The sequence below is a fragment of the Bos indicus genome, chromosome 10, assembly GCF_029378745.1.
Source record: "Bos indicus isolate NIAB-ARS_2022 breed Sahiwal x Tharparkar chromosome 10, NIAB-ARS_B.indTharparkar_mat_pri_1.0, whole genome shotgun sequence".
NCBI classification, from domain to species: Eukaryota; Metazoa; Chordata; class Mammalia; order Artiodactyla; family Bovidae; genus Bos; species Bos indicus.
This window is the reverse complement of record NC_091769.1, coordinates 44294601-44313794: the sequence shown is the minus strand read 5'-3', so window position 1 is coordinate 44313794 and position 19194 is coordinate 44294601. Positions and strand designations below refer to the sequence as shown.

General features: G+C 38.4%; 1 protein-coding gene, 1 non-coding gene and 1 pseudogene across 6 annotated transcripts in view; all 3 read right to left on the bottom strand.

The window, feature by feature from the left end:
• Nucleotides 1-19194, bottom strand: part of FRMD6 (FERM domain containing 6) — a 107604-nt gene that overhangs the window by 66928 nt on the left and 21482 nt on the right. The gene's annotated exons all lie outside the window — the stretch shown is intronic.
• LOC139185240 (histone-lysine N-methyltransferase SETMAR-like) overlaps nt 1-19194 on the bottom strand; it is a 40060-nt pseudogene extending 20866 nt beyond the window's left edge.
• On the bottom strand, nt 856-927 carry TRNAR-UCG (transfer RNA arginine (anticodon UCG)). Its single transcript has one exon. It is a non-coding gene; the product is annotated as a tRNA-Arg (tRNA).

Sequence of the window (19194 nt, the reverse complement as noted above, 5' to 3'; positions counted from 1 at the left end):
TTTCTGCTGTCACAACTCACATTCAAAGCTAGAAGACTTACTAGCTGATTGTCAGCCTTATTATAAAGGATACGAACAGAAACCAAACAGTATTATATTGGCCTAGAGACAGACATCTAGATCAATGGAATGGGACAAATGGTCCAGAAATTGAGCCATACATAAAAAGTCATTTGATTTCTGACAAAGGTGCCAAGGAAATTCAATGAGAATCAACTCTCGAAAAATGGTGCTGGAATAATTAGACATCGTCATGGAAAAAAATTAACCTCAACCTATATACAAAAATTACTTGAAATGGATTACAGATCCCAGTGTAAAAGCTAAAACTACAAAACTTACAGAAATTTCTAGAAGAAGATCTTTGTGATCTTGGGTTTCTTGTTGCCCGTTGTTCAGTCACTCAGTCATGTCTGACTCTTTGTGATCCCATGAACTGCAGTACACCAGGCTTCCTTGTTCCTCATCATCTCCCGGAGTTTGCTCAAACTCATGTCCATTGAGTGGATGATGCCAACCAACCATCTCATGCTCGGTTGCCCCCTTCTCCTGTAATTCCCTTACTTTTTCTATGATCCAATGGATGTTCGCAATTTGATTTCTGGTTCCTCTGCCTTTTCTAAATCCAGCTTGTACATCTGAAGTTCTCGGTTCATGTACTGTTGAAGCCTAACTTGAAGAATTTTGAGCATTACCTTGCTAGCATGTAAGTGAAGTGAAGTGAAGTCGCTCAGTCATGTCTGACTCTTTGCGACTCCATGGACTGACTGTATGTAGCCCACCAGGCTCCTCGGTCCATGGGATTTTCCAGGCATGAATACTGGAGTGGGCTGCCATTTCCTTCTCCAGGGGATCTTCCCAACCCAGGGATTGAACCCAGGTCTCCTGCATCGAAGGCAGACGCTTTACCGTCTGAGCTACCAAGGAAGCCCGTAAAATGAGCACAATTGTATGACAGTTTGAACATTCTTTGCCATTGCTTCTTCTTTGGTATTGGAATGAAAACTGACCTTTTCCAGTCCTGTGGCCACTGCTAGGTTTTCCAAATTTGCTGGCATATTGAGTGCAGCACTTTAACAGCATCGTCTTTTAGGATTTGAAATAGCTCAGCTGGAATTCCATCACCTCCAGTAGCTTTGTTCATAGTGATGCTTCCTAAGGTCCACTTGACTTCACACTCCAGGATGTCTGGTTCTAAGTGAATGATCACACCACTGTGGCTATCCAGGTCAGTATAGTTCTTCTGTGTATTCTTGCCACCTCTTCTTAATATCTTCTGCTTCTGTTAGGTCCATACTGTTTCTGTCCTTTACTGTGCCCATCTTTACATGAAATGTTCCCTTGGTGTCTCTAATTTTTTGGAAGATATCTCTAGTCTTTCCCATCCTATTGTTTTCCTCTATTTCTTAGGGGACAAAAAATCAGGAAACATTTTCAAAAAAAGAGAAATTGGACTTCTTTAAAATAAAAAATTCTGCTCTTTGAAAGTCACATAAAAATAACAAGGCAATCCTCAGGCTTGAGAAAACCATTTTAAAATCTCTTCTCTGATTAAAGACTCAATCCAGTATATATAAATAGGTCTTACAACCAACAGAAGATAACTCTCTTAAAAGTATGGCCAAAAGATTTAAATAGTTACTTCTCCAAAGAAGATATAGAAGCAGCAAATAAACATTTGCAATGATATTCCATATTATTGTCATTAGGAAAGTGTAAACAAAAACCACAGTGAGTTACCACTACACACTCAATAGAATGGTTACAATGAAAAGACTGAATACCAGGTCTTGTTGAGAATTTAGAGCAACTAGAACTCTTAGATACCACTGGTGGGAATGTTAAATGGTACAGTTACCTTGGAACACAATTTGACAATTTTCATAAAATTAAATTAATTTACCATGTAACTCAGATATCTCATTCTTAGGTATTTGCCTTAAGAAATGAAAAGATATTCCACCAAAGACTTACACATGAATGTTCATAGTAACTTCATTCATAATAGTTCCACACTGGAAACAATCCAGATATCCATTAATAACAGATGAATGAATAACCATATTGTAACAACTGAAAACTATCCAACAATAAAAAGGAACTACTGACATGCAACAAAACTGATGAATCTGAAAAATATTTTGCTAAGTGAAAGAAGCCAGATATAAAAGGAAGGCAGAGAAAACTACATGCCACATGATTCTATTTATATAAAATTGTATAAAAGGCAAAACTAAAGGTGAGAAGTTGTCAGGGATGAGGAGGTAAGGGGAAAAGGCAGAGAGGAAGTGGTGGTTGGGGGGGGTAGTGGTGAGGAGAAGTTAAAAGGGAGCCGTAAAAAAACTTTTTGGTATGACAAAAATTATCTTTATCTTGATTGTGACACTGATTACATACATTTGTCAAAAGTCACAAAATTTTCTATTTAAAATTTGTGGACTTTATTGTATATAATTACAATAAATAAAGTTGATTTAAAAAATTTTAATGAATCTACATGTTCACTAAAGTGCCTTCGGGGTTAAGTAATACATCATCCCAAACCCTTTGCTGGATGATGCAGGGTATAATCAAAAGTGAAACAATACATTAGGTAAACTGGCTAAATCAATGGCTTCAAAAAGTTTAAAACAGACCTTAGAATTAAAATGTAGGAAGTCACAGTGATTTGAAAATAGATCTGTAATTTTAAAGAATACTAAGTAAAAATAAATGTTGGCCTTTTATGTTTACAAAGTTTATCATCCAGTAAGAATTCTGGAAAGGCAGAAGAAAATTTCTTGGTAGACAAAAATTGCAATAGCAGAATTTTTAATAGGTAGTATTTCACTTGTTGCATGGTTCAAGTGTTCATTTGTTTGTCTTTCTCCTCTCATCATTCAGGCTCTAACTTCTACAAGCAGGGGTCCCCAACCTCTGGAATCTAATGCCTGCTGATCTGAGGTGGAGCTTATGCAATAACAATAGAAACAAAGTGCACAAAAATGTAATGCACTTGCTGCTGCTGCTGCTAAGTCGCTTCAGTCATGTCTGACTCTGTGCGACCCCATAGATGGCAGACCACCAGGCTCCCCCGTCCATGTGATTTTCCAGGCAAGAGTACTGGAGTGGGGTGCCATTGCCTTCTCTGGTAATGCACTTGAGTTATCCCCAGACCACCCTCCCCAGGTCTGGGGAAAAACTGTATTCCATGAAACCGGTCCCTGGTGCCAAAAAGGTTGGGGACTGCTATATAGAGGACACGTCCATGCACTGAATTTCCAGCAAACTGCTTGGCACATAAATGATCGTTGAATAAAAGATGAATTGCAGAGGTTCTCGTGCTAAATTATATTTCTTCTAAAGAGTCCACATGTAAGTAAAACTCCCTACAGATGTGAGTATAGTAGATATGCTTCCATGAAACATTAGCACTATTCATTCAAGCTTCAGAGCCTTCTTTATTTCAATTTAAAGATTATAAAGTTCTAAAGAGAAATCAGGCAACTGTATTTAATGTCTTACCTTTAAATACATAATGTGCAATCGTTCCAAAAAAAATATTTTAATTTCTCTTTTATTAACCAATCCTACAACTTAAATAGAGTTTTTTTTCCAAGATAATAGTTGTTCTGAACAAAGGATTGACAGTGTGCAATTTCATGCATATCTTGCTTTATTAAGACAAAATCTGATGATCTGGAATTTTGTGCCAGGTTTAATGCATTATCATGGGAAGTAGAATATGTTTGAAAAGATTTTCCTACCTAGCTCAGAGTGACCCAAAAATTATGGTAAAATTAGTGTAAGCTAATTCAGGACCACAAATTGACTTAGTATCTGGCAGAAACTAAACTTACATAAGGCGGCTAAAAAACAAACAACAACAACAACAAATCAAAATGTTGTATCGTATGTTGCAAACACTCCCGAAATGTTTTATCAACAGAGTGGCTATGACTGAGGTGGCAAAAAAAGCTCAGATCTCAGAGACAGAAGAGTATCATGTTCTGGTTTTGTCACGAGGTGAATCAGGTAAGGGCATCAAGTCATACAAGTCATTTAACCTCCTTATCTATAACATGGAGACTAGTACTTTGAGGATCAAATAAAGTAAACAAGCAAAAGTTCCACTTAAAATACAAAATGTGCTACAGATATACGTTACTATGGTGCTAGAAAATCTAGCTGAAGGAAAGAAATGCTTACCTTCCTTTATTTATTTATTTGCGCTTCCCTGATAGCTCAGTTGGTAAAGAATCCACCTGCAAAGCAGGAGACCCCAGTTCGATTCCTGGGTTGGGAAGATCCGTTGGAGAAGGGATAGGTTACTGAGTATTCCTGGGCTTCCCTTGTGGCTCAGCTGGTAAGGAATCCACCCACAATGTGGGAGACCTGGGTTCGATCCCTGGGTTGGGAAGATCCCCTGGAGAAGGGAAAGGCTACCCACTCCAATATTCTGGCCTGGAGAATTCCACGGACTATACAGGGCCCCAAAGTGAAAGAGCGACTTTCACTTTCACTTTCCAGGCATCAGTAAAAGCAAATAATTTAGTAAATTACAAATCATCAGTTCAACAGCCTTTCCACTGATTTGAAAATGATTGTGGGCTCAGTTAATCAATATTTGAAGATAAAAAGACTTTATTTTAAACATACTTATTTGGAATTTATTTTAAATTCCACAGGACGCTTGACATTTCTTAAAAACGTCTCCCTGATCTGATCGCCTTGCATTTCTTTAAGATCACATTTAAGAATCTTCAGTTTATTTGAACTAAAATTTCCTTAATCATGTTGATTTTTCTGAATTATCTTCTATAATTACAAGTAACATGAGTTTCTTAACAAAGACTTCAGAAATGGCACCAGTGCAGCTGACCTTTGTTTCAGTGTGACAATAAACCATGCAAACAATTAAATTTTACCACTATGTTCAATAGATTAAGCATAAAATTCTATTTTTTTAGAAAAAAATACTTAAAGCATGTCTGTTGTAATAAAATATATGCAACCACACAAAATTCCACTCTTTTTTGGCTCACATTTGTCACTGACTATAGAGCTAAGGGTTTTCACAACACCACGTTACCTCACTCCAAGATCAGACAGATAAACCCATTCATATTTCTCAGTCATGGGCTTGGAAGTATAAAAGTACTATCCACTAACTAGTCTCAAGGGAATAAATCAGTTTAGTTTTTTATATATTATTTTTGAAAGTCCATTTCATAAAGCAAAAATTGTTTTGCAAGTTAGCTATTTCTGAAATTTCCAACACATTTTTTTTTTGCTTATATATTCAGAGTTCAACTTAGGTATCAAACAAAGACTGCTGAGTCTCTTCAGTCGTGTCCGACTCTGTGCGACCCCATAGACAGCAGCCCACCGGGCTCTGCCATCCCTGGGATTCTCCAGGCAAGAACACTGGAGTGGGTTGCCATTTCCTTCTCCATTGCGTGAAAGTTAAAAGTGAAAGTGAAGTAGCTCAGTCGTGTCCGACTCTTAGCGACCCCATGGACTGTAGCCCACCAGGCTCCTCCATCCATGGGATTTTCTAGGTAAGAGTACTGGAGTGGCTTGCCATTGCCTTCTAAGTGCTATAAATTATAATTCCTTATCATTAATGAAAGATCTATAGCCAATGGTATATCCTTTAGAAAAGTTTTTTTTTTTAAGTTCTTATTTTGTTAAAGAAATTGCCCTTTTATTTATTTGTTTTAAGGTAAAGTTTTAACCTTCAGAATATTTTACAAACTGCTATGGAATTATGAAAAATCAAGGAGTTTAGAATTCAGTTGTGTCATATTCCGCAATATAGCCCTGGCCTCCAGATCACAGTGCTCTGTTATAAGATCTCAGAGAATGCCCTACTTCTTAGTAACACTTATCAAAATTGAACAATTATATACTCCCTTATTTAAAGCTGCCTTTCCAGCTGAAGGGTCAAAGCTTCTGAAGAGCTGGTACCATCATGTTGGTTAGGTTCACACCCCCGCAAGGCTTCCCATATAGTGGACACACTATTTGCCAAATGAATGGGAAAATAAGATGTGCAAAACAATAGCCTTCAGAGGCAGGTCTAAAATAAATAAAATGGTATGTATAATGACCTATATACTTGGAAACTTCATCCATCTATGTCACTGAATCAGAGAATTGGCAGTAAATGAGGTGTTTAGTGAATTAATACTCAATTAGAGTACATAAATGTGGTTACAAAGCTACAGAGGAATGGACACAGTAAATTAAGAAAAGCTTATCTGAAGAAGTAGATTTTATACAAGATTTTACTATTTTCTCATCTTTTTACAGCATCATAATCATACATGACCATATACTGGAAGCTAAATCTGAACAATAGTTAATCTATTAAATCTAAAAATTTGATAGGCACTAGTAAATTGAAAGATACAGTTGCTGTCCTCAAGAGATTTCTAACACAGTTGAGAAGTCAGTATATACATATAAAAGGTTGTATATGTGATTGTACACAACAGCACGTGCTTGGTTCCCACGAAATGATACAGGCAATAAACAGCTCAGTTCAGCCGAAGGAGTGGAGGATGCAGGACCCAGACTAAGTGTGTATGTGCTGGACGGGACAAAGAGGAGAACCATTTGGATAGACAAGGAGCTTTGCGATGACACTAGAAATAAGTATCTACAACAGAAGGGTAGCAAACTCACTCACTGACAGGAGCAGTTAACAAAGGAGTGAAGCCTGCAGGATGAAAAACACCAACAGCCATTTGGCCTCAATGTTGGAAGCAAGAGGATCTCTGCTGGGGACAGTGGGGACTGTGGAGCACACACCCATATAAAAAGGGAAGCTGTTATGTTGCTCCAGCAGATCGCTGACACACCTCCCAATTTTTTAACAAAAGGTGTAAAATTCAATTTTTTTTTAAATTTAAAATTTCTCAGTTTTTAAATGCTAGAAAATAAATGTTTTCAACACCATGTTAAAACCAAAACATGTTTGCAGCCAATCCTGCTGGTGCACCACAGGCTCGAAACACTGCTTTGCCATGTGGAATTCCACGACGAGAGATCTGGACTTCATCCTGCAGTCACTGACTTAGGAGATTTCACATTTATTTCATAATTTGCTTAGTTTTATACCTCTGCACACTCCAGTATTTATCATGTAATACACTCAGCACTGCCAAATTATTTCACATTGGCCTTGTGTAAGTATTTCTCTGTTACAGGCCAATTTCTTTCATTTAATTAACTGAAGAGTGACTTATAAGCTTCAGCTGAAATAACATTCAAAATGACAGTAATAAAACAGTGTTGATGAGCAGGACCTAAGAGAATGCTGACATTATATGTGTATACCACAACCCACTAGAAACACACATATAATCACTGGAGCTCCACTTCTCAAAAAACATGTGCCATAATCTACTACAAAGGAAAAGTTCATACCCTTTCCAGCATTTTCCCATAATTAGCAACTTTCTAAAGACTTACTATACAGTATACTTTTATTACCAAGTAGCATTCAAATAAATGTAACAATGTTTTAATTCTACCAATCACTATAAGCTTTTAACTATCCAAAAACAATACTTAAGCATTAAAGGCCTATGCTTTAGCATTTCAATAAGCTTAGAGAAACAAAAGATAATTAGTATCAGAGACTTGTTGATTCGTTTTGATGACAGTATTACAGAAAGTTAGAATTATAATTCAAAGGTAATTCCCAGGTGAGAAAATTCTTAGTGCATAATTATGATATAAAATACAGAACTATGAAAATTGCTTAATCACATGCCTTGAAATAATATTCACAATGAAAGTCATCAAAGTATAAAAGAAACATTAAACGAGCAATGTTTCTACTACTCAATTTGCTCTGGTCTCTGGGAACCCCTAACCTGAGTCATCCACTCCATGAATGAAAGTTTTCAGGCCTGTAGGGGTACCATGATGTGTAGACTGGTCAACTCAAATCTATCATCGTTACTGAAAAAAAGCTAAAGCACATGTGTCACCTTGGCTCTACTGTATCCTTTCAATAAGAAATGATCATGGGTTGAATTAAAGAACATGTCACTAGAAACAAAATGATTCTACCATAACTCTATTAGTGGGCAACTCAGAGGCTCCCCACTTCTGTCAGAACCTGTTGAAGACCCTCATAGCCTCCAGCATTCTGAAGTCCCTACCCACATTTTATCAGACATATTAAAATATATTCACTTACAATACTGAATATTTGTAGTGTAAGAAATTTAACTGAAAATAAGAATTGTCTTAATAAGGTTTTCATTCTTTTTTTTTAATTTTACTTCTTCCTTTCTGATTCTTTAAAATTTATTTTTTAATTGAAGGATAATTGCTTTACAGAATTTTGTTGTTTTCTGTCAAACCTTAACATCAATCACCCATAGGTATGCATATATTCCCTCCTTTTTGAACCTCCCTCCCATCTCCTGCCCCATCCCATCCCTCTAGATTGATCAGAGCCCCTAGTCCCATTGGCTATCTATTTTACATATGGTAATGTAAGTTTCTATGTTGCTCGTTCCATACATCTCACCCTCTCCTCACCTCTCCCCATGTCCATAAGTCTATTCTCTATGTCTATTTCTCCACTGCTGCCCTGTAAATAAATTCTTCAGTACCATTTTTCTAGATTTCATATATATGTGTTAGAATACGATATTTCTCTTTCTGACTCACTTCACTCTGTATAATAGGCTCTAGGTTCATCCACCTCATTAGAACTGACTCAAATGTGTTTCTTTTTATGGCTAAGCAATATTCCATTGTGTATACGTACCACACCTTCCTTATCCATTCATATGTCGATGAACATCTAGGTTGCTTCCATGTTCTAGCTATTGTAAATAGTGCTGCAATGAACAATGGGATACTTGTGTGTTTTTCAATTTTGGTTTCCTCAGGTATATGCTTAGGAGTGGGATTGCTGGGTCCCACTCCTAAGCATATATTGGTGGTTTTATTCTTAGTTTTTTAAGGAATCTCTATACCACCCTCCACAGCGGCTGTATCAATTTACATTCCCACCAACAGAGAGAGTGTTCCCTTTTTTCTACACCCTTTCCAGCATTTATTGTTTGCAGACTTTTTGATGATGGCCATTCTGACTGGTGTTAGTGATATCTCATTGTAGTTTTGATTTGCATTTCTGTAATAATGAGCGATGCCGAGCATCTTTTCATGTGTTTGTTAGCCATCTGTGTGTCTTCTTTAGAGAAATGTCTGTTTAGGTCTTTTTCCCACTTTTTGACTGGGTTGTTTGTTTTTCTGGTATTGAGTTCTATGAGCTGCTTGTATATTTTGGAAATTAATCCTCTGTTTCATTTGTTACTATTTTCTCACATTCTGAGGCTTGGCTTTTCATTCTTGAGCCCACTCCAATCAGGTTTTTGTCCCTATTCCTCCACTATCATAACTCTTGTCAAGTTCACCAGTGACCCTGAGGTTGCTAAATCCAATAAGCAACTCTCAGTCTTCAAGCTACTTGACATGACATCACTGATTCACTCTCTCCTCCCTGAGTTTCCTTCTTTATTGACTTCAGGTATATTCTTTTAATTTCCCTCTTGTCCCTCCGACTGCTCCTTCTCAGTAATCTTTACTTGTTCCTTCCCAGGTGGCACTAGTGGTAAAGAACCCACCTGCCAATGCAGGAGATGTAAGAGAGGCAGGTTCGATCCCTAGGATGGGAAGATCTCCTGGAGCAGGGCATGGTAACCCGCTCCAGTATTCTTGCCTAGTGAATCCTATGGACAGAGGAGCCTAGCAGGCTGCAGTTCACGGGGTCACCAAGACTCAGGCACGACTGAAGCAACTTAGCACCTTATCAACTCACCCTCTAAAGCCTGAAGTACCTCAGGCTCAGCCCAAGTCCTTCATCACAGAAAAGGTAACTCATAGTTCCTTCCTCACATAGTATGGGTCAAAAGAATTAAAATCTACTAATAATAACACTATTACTTAGAGAATGGAAACAATTAGGTCCACTATGTCAGAAATATGTGCATATTTCCTTTGGCTTAAGGTACATTCTTATGCAATTTCTTCTTTTCCACAAACTATAAATACTGATATGACCTAAGCTTTGGTTCATGGACTGTTTTCCCTGTCTGCATACACTCCCTATATGATTTCATCCAAAGTCTGCTGGCGACTTCCAAATTTCTATCTCTAGCTTGGACCTCTTCCTTAAACTCCAGATTCCTGAATCCAACAAGCTGCTCAACTTCTCTGCTTGGAAGCTGAACATAACATGTTCAAATGGCTTTTGGTTATCTTTCCCAAACCAGTTCCTCCATTAGAGCCCCATCTCAGTTCATGACAACTCCATAACTATACAAAAAGCTTTGGTGTTATCCTTCCTCTGATCTCTCTATGATATTCCTCAAAGAGTTGGCCAGGAAATCTTATTGGTTCTACCTGTAAAATAAATCTTGGTCAGTTCTCACTACCTCCTCTACTGGTAGTGGTGTCTCTCAACTGGATTATTGCGAACAGCTGCTAACTTGTCTCTGCTTCCAGCCTTGATCACCCCACTCTATTTTTCTATCTCAACACAGTGGTTGGTGATTCTATTAAAATGCAAGTCAAGGCACCTTGCTTCTCTGCTTCAAACTCTCTAGTGACTTCTCATTTCACTCAGAGTAAAAGCTGAAGTTCTTATAATGGTCCACCAGGCAGACCTACATGATGAGCCCCCCAAACATCCATAACGTGATCTACTACTACTTCGTGGCCTTCTCGCTGGTCCTGGAACAGACCAAGCACACTTCTGCCCGAGGCCTTCACTGGTCCCTCTGATGGAACTCTCTTGCCCAGGTATCTCTGCATGGCCAACTTCCTCCCTCAAATCACCTTCTCAGGGAGCCCTACCATGACCACATTATTTGAAATTGCCAAAGGCCCTGCTTTTCTTCTTCAGCACGTCTAATGTGCCTTACCTTGCTTTACTTTATCTTTCTCCAAACACACTTACTACTCTCTGAACTACTATATAGCTTTGTTATGTTCAGTGTTTAGTTCCTAATAGGATATAAGCTCTACAAAGGCCGGACTTCTTTTCTTTATTTTGTTCACTGTCTGTAGCTCTGGGGTCTAGAACAATGCCTAGCACACAGATGGCATGTATTATGTTAAATGAATGAATGAATCTAATTAAACATTTAATAATTTCAATTTCATTATTTTCTTCTAAAATTTGAAACTTTTACCAAATCCTGAACATTTTTGTTGCTCCTAAAAAAATTTCTTTGTATTTGAAGACTACAAAGATCCGAGCCTGACCTCCTGACCCAACACAAATGCAGCAGGTCCAGGAAAGCCAGAGCCACTAAGCCTTTGGCCATTAGTTCTCCTCCAGGAGTCCACTTAGTCCTTACCGGGAAACATCTAATACATCTCCAAACACATATATTTCACTCTCCCACCTAGATAAGAAACAATTCTGCAGGATTTGCACTAAGCAGTCAGCACTGTACTCAGTACTTCATGCAGAAGTAAAAGCTGTTTTTTGATGGACTTGGTGAACATTTTTAAAGTACTAGGTTTATTAAGTTTAAGATATTATACAACACGTAACAGGGCACAGGGTTATCTTAGGTATATGCTCTCCTTTTAATGAACGATACTCCATGATTATTCTGGAGCATCCTGTGCCTATTTTGACTGGGTTTGTAACTATGCTGCTCCTGCTGCTAAGTCACTTCAGTCGTGTCCAACCCTGTGCGACCCCATAGACAGCAGCCCACCAGGCTCCGCCATCCCTGGGACTCTCTAGGCAAGAATACTGGAGTGGGTTGCCATTTCCTTCTCCAATGCATGAAAGTGAAAAGTCAAAGTAAAGTCGCTCAGTTGTGTCCGACTCTTAGCGACCCTATGGACTGCAGCCTACCAGGCTCCTCCACCCATGGGATTTTCCAGGCAAGAGTACTGCATGTAACTATGCTAGTTAGATGTAAATGTCTTTTTAACGTGCTTAATTTGTTTTTCTTAAATATCTCTTTGAAACTTTCAGACTATTATTTTTTTTTGAATGAATGGTTTAAAAATCTTAAGCTTTGGGCCTAACAGAAAATCGTAACGTGGTCTGACCCACATTATATAAACTGTGATAATGGTAGGGGTTGGGGCTGGAGGAATAATAATTGCCTCATTCCAGTAATAGTGGCTTTCTTAAAAAGGACTCACATGAAATCTACAGGGTACAAGATAAAAAGACATGGACCACTGGTACTCCTTAAGTCTAAAAGTACTTTGTATAACATTATTTGTTACAAAGAGAATTTCTAAATTCTGTGAATTTACTTTTTGGCAGCTGGAAAGAAATCATTAGCAAGTAGGCAGAAGTTGGGGGAATGAGACTGCTGGAAATAGGAGTTAAGAAAAATAACTTGATCAATTAGAGATCAGTGGGACAGGCCAGCTGTTCTTAGTGCAACAGTATAGATTGCCCAACATCTGTGACTGAGAAATATTACGATTTGTTGCCTATTTAATGTGATCAAAATACAAAACCTGTGAACAATTGCTTGTAAACAGAAACTTAGGGACTTCCAAGAACTAGAAATCTTCCTATACATCATTTCTTTTTGTCTTAAACAAGCACTAACTTCGTTTACTATGTCATGCACTGCCACTTGCTTTACATCTGTTACTTCACTTAATCAAAACAAGCCTATGAGATAGCTGCTATTATTATCTTCATTTTATAGATGAGGAAAAAGAGGTTTAGAGAGGGAAATAGCTTCCCTAAGGAGTACACACTGGAGAACAGTGGAGCCTAGATTTGGACCCCAGGGAACTAATCTCAAAAATCTTGTTCTTAACATTTATATTTTACTGCCTCTTTTCCATCTTGCCTTCAGAACTTATTACACTTTTCTGTAGCAATTTCAGTGAATAGCTTGTCAGGCCCTATGTTGAACATTCTTTTCCCAAGTATCTTTTATTTTTTAAAATCATATATGCTAAGTTTTTGCTTTTATAAGCAATATCTGATCTGGGCAGGCTATATTATTTACTCCCATTTATAAAACTTCAGGTTTTGTGGGTTTTTTTTAACCTTTCCCCATCTTGCTAATGAGCCTAAGTTGAAATTCTGAGTCTTTTCTTAAAACATGAAAATGTATTTTTTCTCTTGAGGGACACATGCGGGGAAAAAAAAAAAAAAGTCTTCCTTCACAAGCACTTTATCTATTAGATTTCTCATAACCCTATGCTTTACGATAAGTTCTTCCTGGGGATAGCCATAGAGTTCAGCATCAGATATTCACTGTTGTTTTCAGTAGACAGAAACCAGAAACTGGGTATTTCCAAGGATATTTAAGAAATGATAAGTTGATGGGATTAGGGGGCATAGAGGAGAAAAGTGTATATAAGAGGGGACATAAGGGCAAGAAGAAGCAAAAATGTATGTGTATTTACATATATTCTTATTCTCAAGAATAAACTTCTGGAAATATTTAGAAAGCAGTCCTTTGAAATTAGGGTCCATCCCAGACCATTCGGGCTTCCCAGTGGCACTAGCGGTGAAGGACGTGCCGTGAACGCAGGTTAGAGGTAAGAGATGTGGGTTTGATCTCTGGGTCGGGAAGACCCGCTGCAGGAGGGCATGGTAACCCACTCCAGCACTCCCGCCTAGAGAATCCCATGGACAGAGAGGAGCCTGGCAGGCTACAGTCCATGGGGTCGAACAGAGTCAGACCCAACTGAAGTGACTTAGCACGCACGCTAGACTATTCATGGATGAATAAAACAATGAGCCCGGAAGGACCTCAAGATACCACCTACTTGGCATTTACAACCCAAAGTCTCACTGGAGAGCCCTAAGACAGAGGGCAGAAGGAAAAGGGGATTAAAGAAAAATTCCAAGGGTTCTGTGTAGGGGGCAGAGACACAGCAGGCTTGAGGAAGTGCAATTCTGCTTCACTGGCCACAGCTCCCTTTCCTCTGGGTAGGTCTGCCTCTATCCGAATAGAGCCATAGGACATCTTTGTGTGGCTCAGGAAAGGGCACCCCATCCTCCAGGCCAGTGGATTCACTGCTTGGACCAGAGAGTCAGGGGCTGAGTTCCAGCCTTCAGATGGCAGTAGTCTAAAGGAAACTGCAAGTCAGAAGCAGCTTCCACTCTTGGTGCTTTCGTGAGCTGTAAGACTCCGAGTCACTCAGTCTTTCGGATCTTTAGTTCCCCTCACCTCTAAAACATGAAGGGGCTAGCTGTCACCTAAGGTCCCTTCCTTCTTGCCAACTCTCAAGTGAAATGCAACAACCAGCTGTATATTCCAAAATGTGTCCCTGAAACACTAGGATTCTGTGGGCCTAGACAGAACCTAGACGCTTGAGTCTTTAGTGTTTCTAGGTTATTGTATTTTTTTCTCTCATGTTTCTGATGCATTTTTTCTTACTCTTCTTTCTCCCCTGCCCCCCGCTTTTTTTTTTTTTTAATTTTAAGGTTATTCTTTCAATTCCAAAGTGCTCTTTCTTGAGCCATCAAAAGGTCATGACCCATAGATCAGCCCCAGACCACCCAATGTCTACCAACAGAATGGATAAACTCAGTATATTTATTCACAGAAATAAAAGAAAAAAGAAGTACTGCTACCTAGATCAATTTGGACATGACTCTATATTGGGTTAAAGAAGACACGAAAAAGAACTTTCAATTGATTGCATTTAAATGCAGCCCAATAACAGGTTAAAATAACATCACCAACTCAATGGACATGAGTTTAAGCAAACACCAGGAGACAGTGGAGGACAGGGAAGCCTGGCATGCTGCAGTCCCAGGGTCACAAAGAGTCGGACATAGCAAGTGAACGATAACATGACAATAAAAGTCAGAATAGTGGTCATCCTTGGGGCAAGGTTTAAGACTGCATGGAGAAGCATGGGGGCAGGGGATGTGTACCTGGAAAAGTTCTGTTTCTTAATTTGGATGCTGGTTGCCTAAATGTGATCACTTTGTACTATATACTTCTGATCAGTGCATTTTTCTGGCTGTATGTAATTACTGAGTAACAAGTTCAAAGAAATAAAGCCACAGGGACACCCACTCTCTTCAAACAAAAACCATGTACTAAAACTGGGCAGCATAAGTGCTGCTAACAGAGGGGGAGAAAATTAATTACATTTCATCTAATGTGAATCAGACAAAGAACTACCTGAGAAGTTAAATGAGAAGCTTCATTAATTTTTCTAAAATCTTCATGCAGAATTTGCTTGATTTTTATAATGACTTCCTCCTTCACATGAAACTGTGGCTGTAAGGGAGTATAAAATATTGCTTTTCCATGTATCTTCGTATGCTAGTAAAATATTACTGCTCAAACTTCTATAACATCTGTGAACAAAGGCAATGTTATTAGAAAACATCTGAAAACATCAAAAGATAATCTAATTGGACTAGTGAGGCTCCAAATAGATACTTTTGGTCAAGAGTTATCATTATATCGCATTAATGAAATGACCTGGTTAATGACTACATCTCTACCTAGATTCTTGCTGTATAGATAAACTCTGCTGGGTAAGGTCACATAGGTGGGGAAAGGCATTCCAGAAAATGCTGTGATCCAGACAACACCAAGGAGAAACAATGCCATCTCCTTTGTGCAGGGTTTGGCTCATCTGTGAATGTTTCGGCACATTTTTCTCCTTACGTGATACAACCAGCCGTCAGATCACTGCTTTCTTTCCCTTCCCCAGTGTTCTGTGATCCCTCTTTGATCAGTACTGTATACTGCATGACTGGTCCATTTGATACATATGAAAAGTGATAGGACACAAAGTTCCATCGGAAGAAATGACACCACTAAATCATACAAGATAACTGGAACCACAGATTGCTTGTTTTCACTCAAAACTTAATGATAAATTCAGCCCTTACAGCTGGAGAGTCCCTCTGGACCCAGAGCATAGCGGGTAGGCATTAGCAGATCTCCCAAATGCTAGAGAACTAATTAAATATTTCTCAAATCATCAGAGTTTAGATGGAAAATGCTTCCAGCCTTTGAAATGTGAAGTGGTGGGATGGGGGTGTAGGGGAAGAAAGGACAGAGATAAGCATCCAATCTCTGAAGGCAATATTTATAACACCAAACTAGTGATTCAACACAAACGCAGGCAAGGTTTCCAGGACAGGAGCACTACTTCATGTTGTATATAGACCTTATAGTGCACCTCAGTTCTAATCCTTTTTCTCACAGCGGAGAAGATCTTATTCTTTAATTTCCACTTTTAAATATAAAGTTTTCCCTACTTCAGTCTTTACCTCAATACTCATCCTTCTAAGTTTAGATTTTCCTTGCAATTCAATGCCCAATTTTCTACTTCTTCCTTCCTCTCAAATTATCCCTTTAACTTGTTCCTACTTATTTTTATAGGCCCCCAAAGCCTCTTCCTCAGGATAATGTGCAATTCAACAGGCCCTCTCAATTACTCCCTATACCAAAGTTTAACTATAGAGGCCAACGATACCATTTTTCCTGTTTGGGTTTCAGGAAAGATACTTTTTAACTAAAATTTTACCACTCATAAATTTCTCCACTAAATCTTTCCTTTCCCTCATCCTACACTAGATTGTTTCACACACAATTACAATGTAATCAAACACTCAAAATGTATAATTCTATAATCATACAAAGATATCCTAAAAATATATCATTGCTAATGTATGACACACACCCTTTATAACTCTGTTATTGGGAGTACAAGATAAAAAAACACTTGAGTTTTCTGGTAAGTTGTGCTTCTTGTTTCTTATTGAGAATGTCATACAATTGCTATATCAGAAACCATTCAAACTGTGTTACAACAAGATTTTATTGAAGATTGTAAATACACTTAAAACTTTTTTTTTCCTTAAAAGAAGTTGTAACTGCATAAACAAAACCCAAAGCTTCTATACTCTGCCCAAAGGATACATAATACTTAAACTGGAGGTCTGTACCTCTTAATAATGTATTTCTAATATATTATTTTTAAATAATAATAATTACATAATACCTCCAGTTTCCCCATAGTCTTCATCTACCAAACCAGGGCATTTATGGGGTTGGTATTAATGAGTAGTAGGAAAAATTCATCTCTCCATAAATGCAGAAAATCTTCTATCCTTTAGAAGACTTGAGACAATATTAAAATGACTGGAGAAGGCTGGTGAAATTTAGTTCTGAACTCTGAAAACCACCTAAGGGATAATTTGCAAATGCCATCTGGGATCCAGGCAGCCTCATCAACAAAAGGGGAAACTGGTTGAGATCATACAAATCTAAAATTCACATACATTTTTACATCTGGACTGAATCTTTTCTTGGTACGGGCTTTCATGTATTAAAATAATTGTTTGCAGGTTTTAGCTTTTTTTTAAACCCACAGCCTCAGAAATCAAAATGTGCAACATCCAAGTTGAAAACTACAAAGAATTCCTTTATCAAAAAAGTTAGTTGTGAGACAGGATTCATTTACACTAAACTCTGAACTTGATAGCCTAGTCAAAAACAATTCTGTTTGAAACTTTCATCTCAAGCATCTGCCACAAAGGGCTATAGAGTCTATTATGTCATTAGTTTTGAAAGCCAAAAGCTTTATAAGTGTAGTCGAAAGTGGAAACAAAGTTCAGAATCTCAAAAAGCTCTATATTTCCCCACGTCCCCTTCCAATTTAGCTAGTCCATTTGAATGAATTTTTAAATAAGTCGTAGCTAAAACTTATTACCTAGCACATGGACATTTCCCTTTCAGAAGCAACAGTTTTTATTCTGGCCCATTGGGTTTTCTGGTAGAGCCAGGAGCATCTTAATTTTCAAGTTCAAATTATGTATTTGAAGCTAGTAGCTTACCCACCCCTGTTGCTCCCCAAAAAGGAGGGGTGCAGAAGCAGAGAAAGATTTCCTGTCCCTTGAAGTGTTTGGGGCCCTGCAAGAACTGGTGATTACTGCGGTCCATCAGTGTCAGATCTCAGGCACTCTTACAAGCAATTCAAAGTGGGGGCTGGGGGGGGGGGCGGGACGCGGAGAATTAGTTCATGTTACAGACAGTCTGCTTTCTGGAAAAGATATCCCGCAGATAACTGGATAGCAGATATTCCCTGGGGGACCCTTCTCATCTAATAATCCCAGAAGTCCATTTTAATATGAAATATAAATCCAATATATTTACAAACATACTGAAAGAGCATTCAAATGTCAGCTGTCTCATATTGTGGAGTATTTTCATTTTTAACATAACACTTCTATTTCTCAAAACCACACCCAAGGAAAAATGATTAAGTGCTAGAAGTTTTTTTTTTTTTTTAACTACAAAGGACAACAGCACAGGCATCTGTTTTCCTGCCTCTCTCTTCTGTTCTTCTCCCCTCCCCCACCTTCTACCCGGCAGGCGGTCGGTAGGTTTTGGTGCCTGTTAAAATTACTTTCTACAATAGTTTCATAATGCTGTAGATTCTGAAAAACTTCTGATCCTTTAACAGTGCTAAGCCTAAACTTATGCTCTGTTCTAAGATGAGAAATCCAAAAGTCAAAAGCCTTTTTAATGACAGATGTATTACGGAAAATTTTCCCCACAAAGTTTTGATGCTGTGAAATATCAACTCCCTGAAATCACAGAAAGGAAATGACTTACATTCTTGGAAAATGAAGCCACTAGCAGCTTTCTCCAATAGAATTCTCTAATCCCTAAACTACACCCTGTGGCAACGGGGGAGTATTTCGTGCAAGGACTAAATTTATATAGATGCTTATAAAAACCAATAAACAAACATTGCCAGGTCCCAGAGAAAAAGGGACGGAATCCTACATGAGAAATCCAGCAAGAGGTACTTTTTCTGAACACTCTAAAAGGTTAGACAGCACAAACTTGAAGTTAAAAGCAACCTGAGAATGCTTGCTGAAGTTTTCCTTCCCTGCTGTGGGCAATGCACAACTCCTGAGGGAAATACTGGCAAAACAGATTTTTGCTAGAATTCCAAACGAAAAGGATGTCAAGGAGCTAATATTGCTTTGGACACTAACTAAATAACTGCACGGCCTGAAAATTCGCCAACTTTCACCTCAACTTTAAAATGTGCTTATTTTGACAGCTTTCCATTTCTTCCTGCCGTCAAGAAAACGCCCTCACCATTAGATTATGCTGTCCCGGGACTAGAGGGCTGCTGTAATTCCCGTGGACCTCACTAGGATGGCCCCCAGCTGTCCATCCCTGACAGCTC